We start from the raw sequence: 15,632 nt of genomic DNA on the forward strand, positions 1-15,632 counted from the left end.
TAGAGACAATATATCATGAGACATTTCTAAAAAAACGAATGGTTTTCTAAGAAAAACAGGACATCTACTCCCAGAGAAAAGTTCCCCCCCTTCCCAGGACAGAGCGCTGGTTCAGCCGTTGCAAACGTTAGAATTTGATGAAAGTTCTGCCATTTGACAGAAAAGACGTTATTTTTCTTTCCTATAGTTCAGACCCTGGAGTGCCCCAAAGGAGCCCTAGGGGAGCTTTTGTCAGAAGGTTCCTGGGAAGATCCAAATACTTTGTGTTGAATGCTTAAAGCCATGGAAAAATTTCTGTCTGAGCAGTTGCTATATTTCAGGTCTGGGAGACACTAACATCCCTTTTAACAAGCTCAAAGTGCCCGGGGAACTGAAGAGCCGAGAAATGATGGCGAAGAAAAAAGGAACCCAAAGGCAGAAGTAAAATAGAAACAAATGTGCTTGTCATTTAGAGCTGCAAAGATCAATGAATGAATGAATGTTATTGCCAACCATTTTGATAATCAATCGGTCTATCAGGTCCTCCCTTCCTCTGAGACACTAAACTGAACATCTTTGAGTTGTGGACAAAACAAGACATTTGAGGACGTTGCCATTGGGCTTTGGAAAGCCGTATTCAACATTTTCTGACATTTTAGAGACCAAACTAATCGCTTAATTGGGACACTGATCAGCAGATTAATCAACAAATAAATCGTCAATTTAAACATTTGTTAGTTGCAGCACTACTGTCAGTTAAGATCTTAAGTCTTTATTTAAAAAGAAAAAAGCTACATGTAGGCTATTTAAAGACCTAAACTGCTGTTCATCACATGCAAACTGAACGATTGCATCAACAAGAAAAGTTGAGTGAGTTAAGTGCGAACAAAACAAAAGAAGCACTCCACAGGTCCCTCAGAGTGTAACGAAGAAAGAAATCAACTGTGGACAGTCAGCAGACCGTGGAGGCCAGGGGCCTGCCAGGATCTGAAAAGAGGTTGTCTACTTGCACTCGCAGTGCCAGAGCAACAGGGCTATTCAGACAAAGGCACTGTCAATAATTGACAGCACAGCCGCCTGGTGCAGTCACAGTGAACTAATGGAGGATGAAAAACATGAAGTCTGGGGAAGGGGAAGTTGGCGTGCTATCCTGTCTGGTATAATGCGACACAGAGGTCTTACCAGGCTCAGGGAAAAGGTCACATTTAAGAAGTGGGACAGATCTGGAAGCAGAAACAACCTATTGGTGGAGTGAAACTGAAGAGAAGAAGAAAAAAGAATTCAGTGTACCAGCGGTGGCACAAGTTTGTCAGGGGATATTTTTAAGGGTCGCTGCCTGTGTCAGCTACTGAAGCCAGACCTAATGTTGAGCAGAGGGCATGGGTGACAGAGGCACCCAGCAGCCTGTAATAGGGTATTTAACCCCAGTGATTCACACTGGGTTTACCTGGTCAGCTCATGGTGCTGGGCCACTTAAAACCACAAAAATGTTTCTAGACAGAAGCCCAACCCAAAAGGTGAGAAGTCAGTGGCAGTATTAGGCCAGTTCCAGCTTACTGTAATAATAGTTCTCATCATGAATGTATGTAAAAATAAATAAACAATAATAACAATCCTATCCTATCGAGGCCTATTCCCATTAATATTATTAATAATTAAAAAAAAGAACTTTTAAAGAATGTTTTCGGGCATTTAAGACCTTTATTAGATAGGGCAGAAAGGGGGGGAAATCTGGGAAGTGGCATGTAGCAAAGGGCCGCAGCCTGGAACTGAACCTGCGGCCGCTGGGGTGAGGACTGAGTCTCTGCATACGAGCACACTGTCAGGTGAGCTGCACAGGCACCCATTTTATTCTAATTTTCTTGTCTATTTGTTATCAATTCATCTGTTTTTTATCCCTACTTATTTTTAATGTTGTGACTTTTTTTTTTTAATCCAGTCATTAATCAGTGGTCTGAGTCCAAGAAACTGCAAAGGCTTCCAGATTTTGGAGGCAAACGATGGCTACAGGAGCTTTGCCATGTGTTAAGGATTTGGGAACTTGACATCCCGGCAGAGTATACTTCACTAAAAGCCGATTTAAAACTTTCATCTAAAACTCACAGCTTCCGGTTATTAAAACTAATTTAACGCTATGTACAGCAGACTTAGATCGAACGTGTTGCACCAGAAAGCAAATTCCACTCTAAAGAAATGCCTTGGGAAAGCCTTGCAATGACTCAGTGATGAAGCTGAGGGAAGATTATTGGTGCTGGGGTTCATGTCTCAGCTGCAGTGAGCTGTGGCTGCTGCTCGGTATCATGGGAGCCCCTGAGCCCGGGAACAGAAAGCCAGGAAGTCAGTAAATGAAAGGAAGGTTATGCTACTGTAATCAACAAGACTAATTACCATGCATTCCTTCTTACTAAAATCAGTTCTTCATGTTTTTTTCTTGTTGGTTTATAGGTTCATATGTGAAGGGCTACAAAAAAAAGAAGCTGGTGTGATGATAAGTCATCAGGCTTTAGTCTGGAAGCAGCAGGTGGCAGTGTTGCTATCTGGATGCATGCAGTGTGAAGACTGTCTAGATAGAAGATGCTAGCTCTGGGCACATGCACTCCACTCATGGGGAAATTCACTTTCTGATACTAAGATATTGTTTGACACCTTCTCTTCTCACTTTAGCTGTTGTTTGCAAGATATGCGAGAGGAGCTGCTGGCTTTATACTAGGCTACTGTTGCCACTTTACTTTCCCTTTTAACCATGTTAACTCTCTGATGTTTTTGCATATATTGCTTATTTTTGTATATTTTTATCTGCTATTTGGTTTATTTAGCTTTTATAATTTCTTGCACTTAAAATTGTACGTTTCACTGCATGTATTTATGTGTGGGCTATATGTGAAAAAGAAATTCTCTTAAAATATTTTTACTGGTATCCTAACAATTCAAACAGAATGAGCGGGAATAGAAAATGGATGGATGGCTGGACGGAAGCACAGGATGATTAACAATACTACTGTGTCACCATAACAAGACAACCAAAGAATTTTAAGGCGTCAGAGTAAAAGGGAAAAAGAAAGTAATTGACCTACAGTTTATCTTTCATACTTGTCAAAAGCTTTTCAAAATGTAGGAGTGGACCGGACAAGGTGGTGTGCCAAACTAAATACAAATCAATGTCACACAACTAAGCCTGACTAATCCCTTAATCTGAAAACAAAAAACACCCACAAAAGATCTCACTTGCTTATTGAAAAAGAACTACACCAAAAAGGATTAAAGAGGTGGCAGCAACCGATAATTGTTGTGTTTCTAGGATCATGTCCTGAGCACCTGAAGAGAAAACAGGGAACGGAGAGAGAAAGAAAAGCAGGATGGAAGAAAAAAACACATACACAAGCAATATGCCCTGGGCACGTAACAATAGATAGGCAATATGTTATGACCATCAGCCAAAATTATTTCAACATTGGTTTCTGATAAATCAACCGTTTCTTTTTGTGGATGGCTCTAAATGGGCAACCCATGAACCTTAGCAGTTGTTGCTTTAGACAGAGAAAAAGAAAAAATCAGTAGGTGCAGCAATTTCATTAAGCTTTGTTGTTTTAATTGGTAACAGAATAATGCACCACAGTTGTTGACTTTAGCCAATTGATACGTTTTCTAACAGTGAATTGATTTAATTGCTAAATGTTGTATCTGGTTTAGCTTTCCCTTTCAGCCTACTGTTAGCATTGAGCACATCAGAATCATAAGCGTAGTGAGATTGCTTTTTGTTTAGTTTTTTACTGAAAGTAATAGGTGACTTTTCTTCTTGTTACTTTCAGTTTGTGTTGATTTTACGAGCTGCTTTGGACAAAGTGGTGGTGTTTTTACCACACCTGCTCTGCTCTCATTGGTGCTTCATTGCCCACTGTATTACTGAGTTAGTGTTACGGGGAGGTCATATAAGATGAATATATAAGATGAATTCATCATATAAGATGAATGTTTTGCTTGGATAGGAATTAATTAAGATACAATGTGAGAATAGGTTGAATTGTTGCATACGGTAACTCAGCCTACTTTGGATGTCTCGTGAGCTAAACCGGGTAACGGTTCACTGTCACTGTCACTGTAACACGGCCCAAAGCATTAAGAGTGTCACTCCCCTAAGTAAGTTCAGTGAAAATGAGAGTTGCGCATGCTAACAAGAGACTTATGTAATTCAATTCAATTCAATTCAATTTTATTTATAGTATCAAATCACAACAAGAGTTATCTCAAGACACTTTACAGATAGAGCAGGTCTAGACCACACTCCAGAATCCACAAGGACTCAACAGTTCCAGTAGTTTCCTCCAGAGCAAGCAACAGTGCGACGGTGGCGAGGAAAAACTTCCTTTTAGGCAGAAACCTCGGTCAGACCCAGGCTCTTGGGAGGCGGTGTCTGACGACCGGTTGGGATTAGAATGAAGAGTTTCTTTGTAGTAGTTCTTTGTAGCATAGCAGGGCACTGTGGGCGTTACAAGGCACAGCAGGACGTAGCTGGGCACCGCAGAGCGTAGCAGGATGTAACATGGCATCGCAGGACATGTAGCGGGACAATGGGAAGCTGCTACCCTGATTTTTGGCGCCTCCCTGATCCGAGGAAACATGCTGGGGGGAAAAGAACATAAGGACTCCGGGGAATGACTCCCCGGAGCTAGGTTAGTAACAAGCATTTCTGGGACATGGATGCACACAAATGGAAAGATGGAAAGATAGATGAGAGAGGAGCTCAGTGTGTCAAAGGAAGTCCCCCAGCAGTCTAAATGTAATGTCAATACCGTAAAAATGGACCTACTTAACGAAGTTGGTTCAATGCTGGCTACAAGTTAGCCATCAAACACAACACAGGCTGTCAGTTGAACGGTGTTTTGATCAAACAACCATTGATAGATAAAACGTTTTTGAAATGATTTCCATCTTCTGCTATTGTTTGAAATGAGAAAAGTTGATTGTTTCATGGATTTCACAAATTTCCGCATGACACGTTGCTCCATAAACCGTTTAAATCTGAGCATGCGCAGCTCACATCTGGCACATCTCGACTTGTATCAGGGAGTGACAAAGAGACTGATTTAGCAACCAACGTAATAATAACTTTTAATATAGTGCATTTTATAAAACCCATGGACGCTTCACACAGGTACACAGGGACAAGGGAAAAGAAAGTAGTGAGCCAACACATACACGGACTAAAAGGAGTAAAACATCCGTGCTAAATGGAAGGGGGTTGTAATTTATATTGGCTGCTGACATTGCGCGTTGTAAAATAATTTCCTGAATCAAATTGACATTAACACAACTGAGGGCAAACTGGGGTGGGTTTTGAATAACTGACAATCCCGTAATTGTCTCCATCAGGAGGTGGAGCAATTTCATTATGCTTTGTTGTTTTAATTGGTAACAGAATTACCATAGTTACTGACTTAGCTGAGGGCTAAATTGGCTGCCCCGTTTGTTCTCTTCTTTTTAGCTTTCAGTTGTTCTATGTTTAATTTCCTTTTTTCCTGTGATGGTCCTGCCCGGTGTCAGCCATAACTAAAACATTTAGTCAGTTGGTCTCGTTTGCTGGTACAGGTCATTTAAGATTAAGATCCGGTAGTTTTCTTTCTTTAATAAACTTGCTCACAGACACATTGAATATACTACATATGTAGCCTATATATCATTACAGCAAACTTTGTTATAGCACCTTTCATAACATAAAATGCAGCTCAAAGTGCTTTGCAAAAAAAAAGAATCAACAACAAAAGGTATTGGAAACAGAAAAACAAAAAGCAAAACCAACAAGAGTGAATAGCATTAAAATACATTAAGACTGAATTTGCTATTTATATATATATATATATATATATATATATATATATAAATACACACTGTATATGTATGTATACATATATGGGATTTTGCACATAAATGGGATCAGGCTTTTCATATACTACAATACTTGTAGCTGCCTTTAAGTTTTGATTGTCATCATAAAACTTAAAGTTTCTTAACACTGTCACTCATCGATTGAACCGATATGTTTGTTCATCCAAGCCTTGGAAGTGCAGCTGTCTGTAAGACCCCCACCAGAAAATGAATGGAACTGGCTTTTGCTGCCCAAAAATAACACCTGCTTCACTTCTCTTTTTGGACTCTATAGTTGATGTAGTGAACTTGCCTGCTCCGGGTTTCCCACTTCACCATGTCACAGAAAACCCAATTTGTCTTAAATGTTTGCACATGCAGCCAACACGTAGTTTGTGAATATAACAACATTGGTTTGGATTGCTAACTGTAAAAGAACTAAAGAAAAACTGTTGTCAGGATAATGTGATTTGACATGGTGGTAGAGTTCTCTGTCACATCTCCTGACAAGTCATATAATAGGCTTATTGATAATCTGTCACCTCCGGTACTTTATGTGTTGCTGTGGTTCAAGTGTGATATTTGAGTGAAAGGGCCTCCGGCACTCGTGGATTTTTCCACTGGCATTACACTGTACGTTTCATGGATGCCATGCACCATCAATCTGGCCTGTTTTTAATCATCCCATTCGATTCCCAATATATATGTGCCTGAAGAGCTGTGTGGGCATATTGATTACTAAAAACAAGGCCAGGCAACATCAGTAACATCTCGGATAGCAGCCATAACCAGATATGGATTGATTGGGGAAGTTGAGCCGAAGACTCATAACCCACAGCTCTTAGTCTTTCTGTGGTTTGATTTGAATAAAAATCAGAGTTACTGCGAATAGGCTTTTTAGTAGTTGTATTAAAACCTGCAAAATTATGAGTAGTCTATTTTTCCCATATCAATGTTTTCTCCTGTGAGCATCTGCTGCCAGGTGCAGAGTAAAAACATTTAAATCAAGTCCATGAATGAATAGAAGTGTGGACATTCCGTAGACATGTGGTGCCAGGAAATGCACATAGTGTCAACATGGCTCTGCAGGATGCACAATAGATATCATAAGAAGAAAAATAGCTAAATGTAGCTAGTCCTTTGTGCAAACCACCACCCTGTTTGCTATTTTCAAACTGTAATCTGGAGTGTCCTCCAGCCTCCTGTGCTGCCTGTCCCTGAGCTGCTTCAGTCAGTGGATTGTGACACTTAACTCGACAATATATCATCTGGTATTTTCAAAGAATGTTGGGCCCTTGTGAAGACTTCCTCTTCTTTCATTTTTCAGAAGTGCTAACAGTTAAATGATTTTATTGCATTAGTTTCACAGGACATATCTGACAAATGGTCCTCCGTATCCACATAGAGAATGCCTTGAAATATTCTACTCATTAATGTGCTTGCAGGATACATTGGCAAATGGTTCTTGATAAGTCTGCAGAGGAAGACAATATGAATAGAAACTTTCTTTGTTATCTTGCGACTGGTACAAATGGCAGTATAGCAAATGTAATTCAATGTAAGTCATTTCCTTATCTTTGCCTTGCTTTCCCTTACAAAAGCTTTGCTTCTCATACTCCTAGAGCAAGAAGATCATGAGATGAATGACAACTATCCCTTTATTTTGCCTTACAATTGGGGCCATGTGTTTTTTCCCCAGTCTCAATTCTTTCTCTAATAGCACTTCTGCAAGGATATTCTCAAGGAGTTGTTAGTGATGGACGTGAGCAGGTGGCCTTTGCATCAGCCCAAAGAACAAAGCACTGAAAAGGAGCAGTGAGTGTCCTGATTGACAAGCTTCAGCCGAGCCCTCTGTGGGGTTGTTAATCTTTCCCTGCAAGTGCAGGAATTATTTTGCTGGACCTACTGCCCTTTCACTAAGAATAAGAAGTCAAGTTTGGGAATTAGACAGCACAAGGACGTGCTTTATCATGTTTAAGCTGCTCAAAGGAAAGATTTAGGGGAAATCTAATTCATCTACATCACTGGTTCTGTGGTACAATTACCACTGGTGGTACGCAAGCTCCTCCTCATGGTCTGCGGATGGAATCTCGGATACCTTCAAAATAAATCAGAAATGAAGTAATTTAAAACATAATACTATAGAAATACTACATATAAGTGTTTGTTCAAGTGTAATATTTTTCTGTCTGGATCAGCTTGCTAGGGAGATGTGAGAGCAAATTAATGAGCAGAGGTAAAATGAATGATTCAAAATAAAACTTTATCCATGACGAAGAGAAGATTGGATGAGGAGGAAATGTGGACAAGCACAAGTGCTTGGCCAGACCATCATTCACAGCGTTTTGGAGGAGGGTCTGGCTAATCCACACAGCATTCTGCGACAGGAGAGAAGCGTGCTCTGGTTTATTGGCATTTCTTTAAACCAATCACAATTGTCATGGGTGGTGCTAAGGGGGGGGAAAGCCGCTGCCGCTGCAAAATAGCCTCGGAAACGAACGTGCTTTGGTGGAATATGTGTACGTTCAAAAGCTGTTTTAGTCATGCGACAGATTTAGCTCACTATGAAGGTAAATGTGATGCAAAAGGTGAGAGCTTGTAGAATATGATGTGAGAATGTTTGCAGAACAAACAATCTTAACTGGTAAAAATTTTTTTTTTGCAAAAAACATTGGCAGATATGTGATCTGAATTTGAAGTCACACAAAGAAAAAAAACACGAGAGTTTGAAATCCATTAAAAATAATCACAAATGTGTAGATTGATATTTGCATGAACAGAATGACAAGCTTCCAAGCTACATAAATAAGCCGGAGAGAGTTGTCCCTAATCTGGGAAAAGAACCCTGCTTTCCCCTTCCGTCCTGTTGGCTCAGAGCTCCACAGACTAAGTCCACAGGTACAAATTAGTTTTGCACCAAATGTATCAGAAGAAGTGTTGCAAAAGTTGATGCGCACAGATTTGCCACTGTGTTATGCAAGCAAGCACATGTGTGAAGTTGCAGTGACAGATTCAAGAGGTTGGAATCACTGACTTGTTGTTGTGATGGAAAATGAAATCGAGAAAAGAAAATGTACACAAGGAAATGTTGCACGACACGCTTACAGCTTTGTCAGTCATTGTTTTCATGCAAATATCAATCTACACATTTGTGAATGTGAATTTACAAATTCAGATTTTTCTTTGTGTGACTTCAAATTCAGGTGACATTTGTGCAAATATTTTTAGCATGCAAATTTTGCTTTTACAAGTGCAAATTTGAACATACAAGTTCAGAGGTTACATACAAGTTCAAGTTCTCACATTGTATTCTACAAGCTCCCACCTTTTGCTGCATATTTACCTTCATACTATCTATCTAGTCTAGTCTAGCTAGCTGTCTGGATTCACCCTGCAGAGATCTGAGAAAAGGTAAACCATGGTCCTCAGAAATCCACCAGAGTTTTCACACAAACAAAACGGAAGATAACGGACATCCGGCTGATGAGAGTGAAATCCGGCAGAATTTGTGACGGCAATGGAGCGATTCTGGATACAGACCGGTTGCTACTCAAGCAGTGGCGGTAAAGTCTCCACAGCACCTGCTAGCAGCAAATGATGGAAAAAAGTAAGAATAAATGACCCGACTCCCAACTCAAATCTGGCTTCAATTGGAGAGGGACGGAGGAAGTACAGCGTGGCTGGGGCTGTCAACAATGAATGTTGTTTTCAGGAATGAACCTGCCTCCTGCGTGAACTGTCCACAGAGCCGGGTAGGACTATGCCACTCCATTTTAACATACTGAAATTTTGACTAAGGGTTGTTTGCTTCCGTTAGATGAGAAGATGGAGACTATTGTCTTCAGGTCCCATTTTGTCTGTGTCAGTTTGTTTCGTCTCTACTTGCCGTCATGTCATGATCACAACAAAACAGTCTTGTTTTAAGTTTTCATTGAGTTAACAATCTATTATTTCAAGATCACAAACAACAGCTTGACTGCTTGTTATGTTGATTACAGAATAGAGTATTTTTATTTTCTTATAGCCAGCAAACTGTGAAAAGGAAGTGATTTTCTTGTCAGCACATTGTGGCAGAAATAAAGTAAACAGCTGAACATACACATATCCAGCATGGAGCTATGAGTGAGCTTCCTGCCGTGCATTTATGAAATGTATTGCACATGGATATACTTTAATCAACCAACCAAACTGATTCTAATCTCACAAGCTATTTTTTCGTTTATGTGCTGTGGGAGGTCTGTGGAGGACAGCGTTCCTGTTCTAGTGGGATAAGTGATTGTTGATTGAATACAATCCTCCAATAAGTCAGTTACTGCTGCCGAGTTATTGTGAGAACTGAGAAAGCAATCGAGATCATTAACAAAAACATTACAGAAACAAATGAAACTTGAGATTGACTGAACGAGCAAATCTCTCCAATTTGGCTGCACAATCCTGTCCTGGTAATGAGATATGATTCAATATTATTCAGTGTATAATGCTATGTTCATTTAAGTTAGTTAGTGACCGAAAGAATGAGATTGCAGATACAACAAGCTGGGCTCAGTTTTAGAAATAGGGTGATGAGCTTTGAATTTCAAAGGGAGCTCGGAGTAGAGCCGCTGCTCCAGTCTGTCTAAACATTGAGGTAGTTTTGGCATCTGATCAGGATGCCTCCTGGGCACCTCCCGTTAGAGGTTTCTGAGCACGTACAAATAGTAAAAGGCCCCGAGGTAGACCCAGAACACACTGGAGAAAATATTTATCTCATCCGGCCTGGGAACAGTTGCCCAGGAATTGCTGGAAAACGTTGCTGGGGAAAGTGACGTCTGGAATACTTTTCTTGGCCTGCTGCCCTGCGATCAATAAGTGGATAAAAATGGATGGATGGTTGGATTGTTAGTCAGTTTCTGTTTGGTGGTGGTGACCAATAGTGACTGACGCATCTGTCTCACTTAAGGAAACATGCAGATTAAAGAGTTTCCATCCGCTGAATTCAAACAACCTGCAGAGCTGTGTTGATCTCATCCACACTTGTTGACATTTGTCTGTCATTACTGTATTAGTTTTTTTCTGGGAAGATGTGTGTGTGCGTTCATGTGAGCATCATCCTCAACCAGGAAGTGGGACTATGAAGAAGCAATGGTTAGAAATAAAAGCAAACAATAAAGCAAATTAACAAATAAATCGACAACTAAACTGGAACCAGAATGTATATGCCAGATACATGTTTGTAACTAATAAAATAATAAGGCTTTTTAAAATTTGATTGACAAGGAAATGAATGATGCTACCTCACCCATTCAAACAAATGGTAAAAAACGGGTGTACAAAAAAAATCTATTTAAGGAAAACCAAGCTGAGCTCACAGTTACTATTTGCATTTAGGCTGCCACTGATTTCTGCATGGCTTGAACTACACCAAATGCCAGACGCAATATAGATCCTTTTCACGGCACACATTTTGACATTTCACGGTAGGAAAAGTGCAGGTGTAAATAAATAAAATTAATGATGGCTGAATTTCATTAGGCCTGCCTGAGCTTCAAGGCCCTGACATTGTGCACGCTGGCTCACTGTCACACTGGCATGGCTTACTAGGACACTTGAACAGAATGGAACCATCTTTAATGTTATTAGTGACGCTAGTGCTTTTCCTACTATGTCAAAATGTCTGCTGGGGGAAAAAAAATATGGTTGAGAGGGATTTGTATCATGTGGAAAGAGTGTCTACTACCATCAATTATGTTCCGGTAGAGTGTAAATGACAAATGTAAAGTATTTGTCCTATAAACAACCCATATAGGCTGTCTAGAATGACTCCCTTGCTCACACTCATTCACACCACTCCCTATACAATGGACACTCATAGTCCTAGTTTACTCAGTAATGAGCAGTAAATTGGGATTTCGGACACTCACTTTAATATTTTGTCACACACTCAGCTGTAACTTTCTGAATTTTTAGGGGGTAAGGGGTTAGGATTAAACCTCTGCATACGGGCGCCAGCTCTACCAACTTACAGTAGCTATCTTGGCGCCCAATAATATGTTTTTCTAATTTTTTTGTCAGTACAAAAAGTGGCCCAATTCACACTACACATAATCTCTCGAAACAGAAATGTGCACATTAATGCCAAATCTGTATAGCCTGGAAACCAGAAGAATATGCCAGTCTTTATTTTATTCTTTTACAACCATTTATGTCACATGTGGAGGGTTTGATGCAATGATTGACAAAGGAGCGTCATACTTTGACATAGTTACTGGAGATAATTGCCGTTCTTTGTCCAGCGCATTTGCCAGTTAGTATCTGTAAGCAATGGGACAAGATTATAGAAGTGTTCTAGTTTCCATTTGTTGTCCAAGCATTATTAATCAATCATGTTTGATCGGGCTTTGGTTGCATGCAGACAATCTGTCTGCAGAGCAAAAAAGGTAGGCATTGGCTGAAATTTGGCTTTGTAAATGTTTTTATCTACATTCATATGCAGATACCGATATCTGTTTAGAGATTAGCTGAAATGTCATCTGGATCTAAAACCCCTACACATAGTATCAACTCAGCCTGTAACCATAAACGGTACATGTAGGAGGAGGTCTTGGCCCGGATATCTGCTGGATACACGGGAACACCCAAAATATTGGCAATTGGCCCCAGAGGCTAAATTGACATCAGGCTAATTTAAATCACTTAACACTTTTTTTCATTGTTCCATATACATATTCATTAGGGCAGTTTTATTGAATGATTGTCTATTGATTGTGATTTGTATGCATATTTAACCATAGGGCCAGTGTGAGCACAAATAGTTAGATTATTCTCTAGTTCATCCAGGTAAACAATGCTAGTTGTTGCTGAAAAGGTGTGTGTAGCTGCTGTGTATTGTTATTCCAGTCACTGCTGTGCCCAGGCTTTTGTCTGCGTTTCTCAATCTCTCACTTCCACTTGAGAGCACGGTGTTGGTTAATTGGATTTTTTTTTTCTTGGCCAGCAAGAGGAGACATGCCTGCTTGTGACAGGGGCAGGACACACACACACACACACACACACACACACACACACACACACTTGTTGATTGGGGCTGATGTGAGTGTGAGAGAACTATTAAGACCAATCACTGATTTTACTCTAAATATGATAAGCAGATGTATCGGTCATCTCCAGCATTTATACATTTCAGTAGTGCACATGCATATGTACAAATTAACATTGACACATAATAATAAATGAATCATATTTGCTGATGTGTGAAAACCTTGTAGCTCCATTTTGTGACTTGTGTTCTGGATGTACCTGATAAAACGGCATTAGTAGCAAATCGGGATTTTACTTCCTCCCCCTTACTTCCTTTTGTTTTGACTAGACAGTCTGGCAGAGAAGCGTTATCATGGATCCCACGTAACTTCTAGGAAAGTCCCGCCCTACAAAGCGGGTTGATTAGTACGATTGGGCAAGCGTCCAATCTCAGGCGAAGTAATGGAACCCGATTTATTCAGGTCCTATCCACTGACCAATTGGTTATCCTAACCTTAACTACTCGAGATCAATGTCTAACCTCAACCAATCAGGTTTCTTTGTAGGGCGGGAATTGCAGTAGGTTTCAGAATTGCGTGGCAGGGAATGAGGGCATGAAGGGTCAGGTGAGGGGAACGACGGAGAAGAGGTGCATGCAGGGCAGAATTGAGAAGCTGGATCTAAAACGACATGAGAGTATATCGCAGGGGAAAAAACGAGAAGACAACTGAATGGATCCTAAGAGCTGGATGAAGCTGTGATAAATGCATCAATTTAAAAAAAGTTGTTCACAGTGAGATTGACGACAATCATTTAAAAAGTCAGTAATATTTGCAATATCAGGAATACTGGTGCAGGTGTTATTTCTTGCAATAACAGTGGAGGTGTCTTGGGTGGCAAAATCTCCCACACTAAAAAATAAAGTATCCTGAGAGTGAAGAAATCTTTGCTGCACAAGCAAAACTTTTAAAGACAACTCTATTGTTCCATCTATTTCCCATCCCCATTTCCAACATGATGCTGTCTTCTTCTTCTTCTATCTAGCTTCTCGACTTTGTTAAAAGAATAGAATAATAAAATAGAATAAAAGTTACAGTGAGTTAGAAATGAATAATTATTCAATTTAATAGGCCGTAGGGACAGGTTTGGGAGGAGAGAGGTTTTGCTTTTGTTTAATTTTTTTGTAATTACTGGGGTAAAATACCCCCAAAAAGTACTGGACTTCAGGTACCGGCATCGGTGCTGATAAAAATGTGAAAGGTACCCAACCCTAATGCTCAAGCCGTGCTCAAACATAATTCCAAATGAGTAGAAGAGTTGAGTTTAGTTGAGTTAGTAACATTTTGACAGGTCTCCGTGCTGCTTTCTACTCTTTGTTAACCCTGTTTTTGCGTTGGTGACGTCAAACGTGACACGCCAGAAATTAACACAAAAGCTGGGTTTAAAAACCTATTCACACTTATTTTGGTGGAAAAAAGGTGCATGTGTATGTTTACTGGATAATTAGTGTGTGGGGTTTCCCATTTGGACTTAATTGGTAGTCTTTGCTGGTGATACTTATTTGCATGAGGGACAATGCAAGTAATTTGAAAGCTATAATAATGTTTTGGTGGTATCTAATCTTTTGCACCTACACACATAATGAGGGCAGAAGACTCATGCATTAGTATAAAATATAACGTGCAGTTTTTTTTACTCCTTGAATAACTCAGATGCAGCTGCTGCATTCGTCTGTTTTCACTTTGAGCTGGGAAAAAACAACAGTGGAAGAATCTGTGAACTGCATTTGGATTGACTGCTCCATGGAACTGCCCACAGGCAGCCAAATGTGGGAGTTGTAGTAGGTTCCTGGTGGTCTCGCAGTGTTTTGTATATTTCTACCCCGAGTGTGGATGTTCCACAGGAAGCACCTCATCAGTGGATGTCTGTGGGCAGACTCTGCTGGAAAGTACTGAAGTCCCACCCTGTCACTTGGCTGGACTCAGTTCCACCTACATCAGTAAATAGAGTTTCTTTTGTCATTCTTCCTGAAAAGCTGAAATATGTTCCTGGTGTACTCCCAGTATTTGACATTTTCGAAGCCTAAATAAGCCTGAATTAGTTGTACTCGCTGTTGCATGTTTTCAATGCACTCTAATTAGTTTCAAAAGTCTGCCTCAGTCTCTACCACGCAGGCTCAGTATCTGTCATTAGACGTACAATGAGTACCTAAATAACTCCAAAATACTGCTTGTAGAGTCACAAACCTCTCCATGAACCGGCACACATAGCACAGCTGCAATTTATACATGTTTATATGAGGTTCGTGGTGTGACAATGCAGCAGCATTGCTGTCATCACACACATTACACTTGACATTGAATCCTCTAATATTTTAGGTTCAGTCAACTCATACAGCAAGTTAAAGGTATCCTTAAAGAAACATCTCACACACCACAGCTCATTAACTCAAAAGTTTGGTGCAAAAAAAAAAACTTTGTCTCCAACTTTACTTAATACTAAAAACAGTTCCTTTTCCCCCAGAGTTTGTGTAAGTGGCCCTGAAGTCAAAACAGTAAGTATTGAATCTAATAAATAAGCTGTGGAATAGATTCTCACCACTTCATCTTATTTCTCTGGTTTATTAGACGTGTGCGTGTGTGTGTATGTGTGTGTGTGTGTGTGTGTGTGTGTGTGTGTGTGTCGGCGTCTCAGGGACAAAAGAGGGAGGAATTCAAATACAGAGGGCAACAGTTGGAGAATGGGATACATATGAATCTATCTGTGGTGATTTAAAATGAGTACCAGCTGTGAGG

General features: G+C 40.1%; 1 long non-coding RNA gene across 1 annotated transcript; it reads left to right on the forward strand.

Annotated features, from left to right (window-relative positions):
- Positions 1 to 543: 543 nt before the first annotated feature.
- LOC117953441 lies at positions 544 to 8,612 on the forward strand. Its single transcript, XR_004658613.1, has 3 exons — positions 544 to 612; positions 4,384 to 4,386; positions 8,602 to 8,612. It is a non-coding gene; the product is annotated as an uncharacterized LOC117953441 (long non-coding RNA).
- Positions 8,613 to 15,632: the final 7,020 nt, after the last annotated feature.

The sequence above is a fragment of the Etheostoma cragini genome, chromosome 11 (genome assembly GCF_013103735.1).
Source record: "Etheostoma cragini isolate CJK2018 chromosome 11, CSU_Ecrag_1.0, whole genome shotgun sequence".
Classification (NCBI taxonomy): domain Eukaryota; kingdom Metazoa; phylum Chordata; class Actinopteri; order Perciformes; family Percidae; genus Etheostoma; species Etheostoma cragini.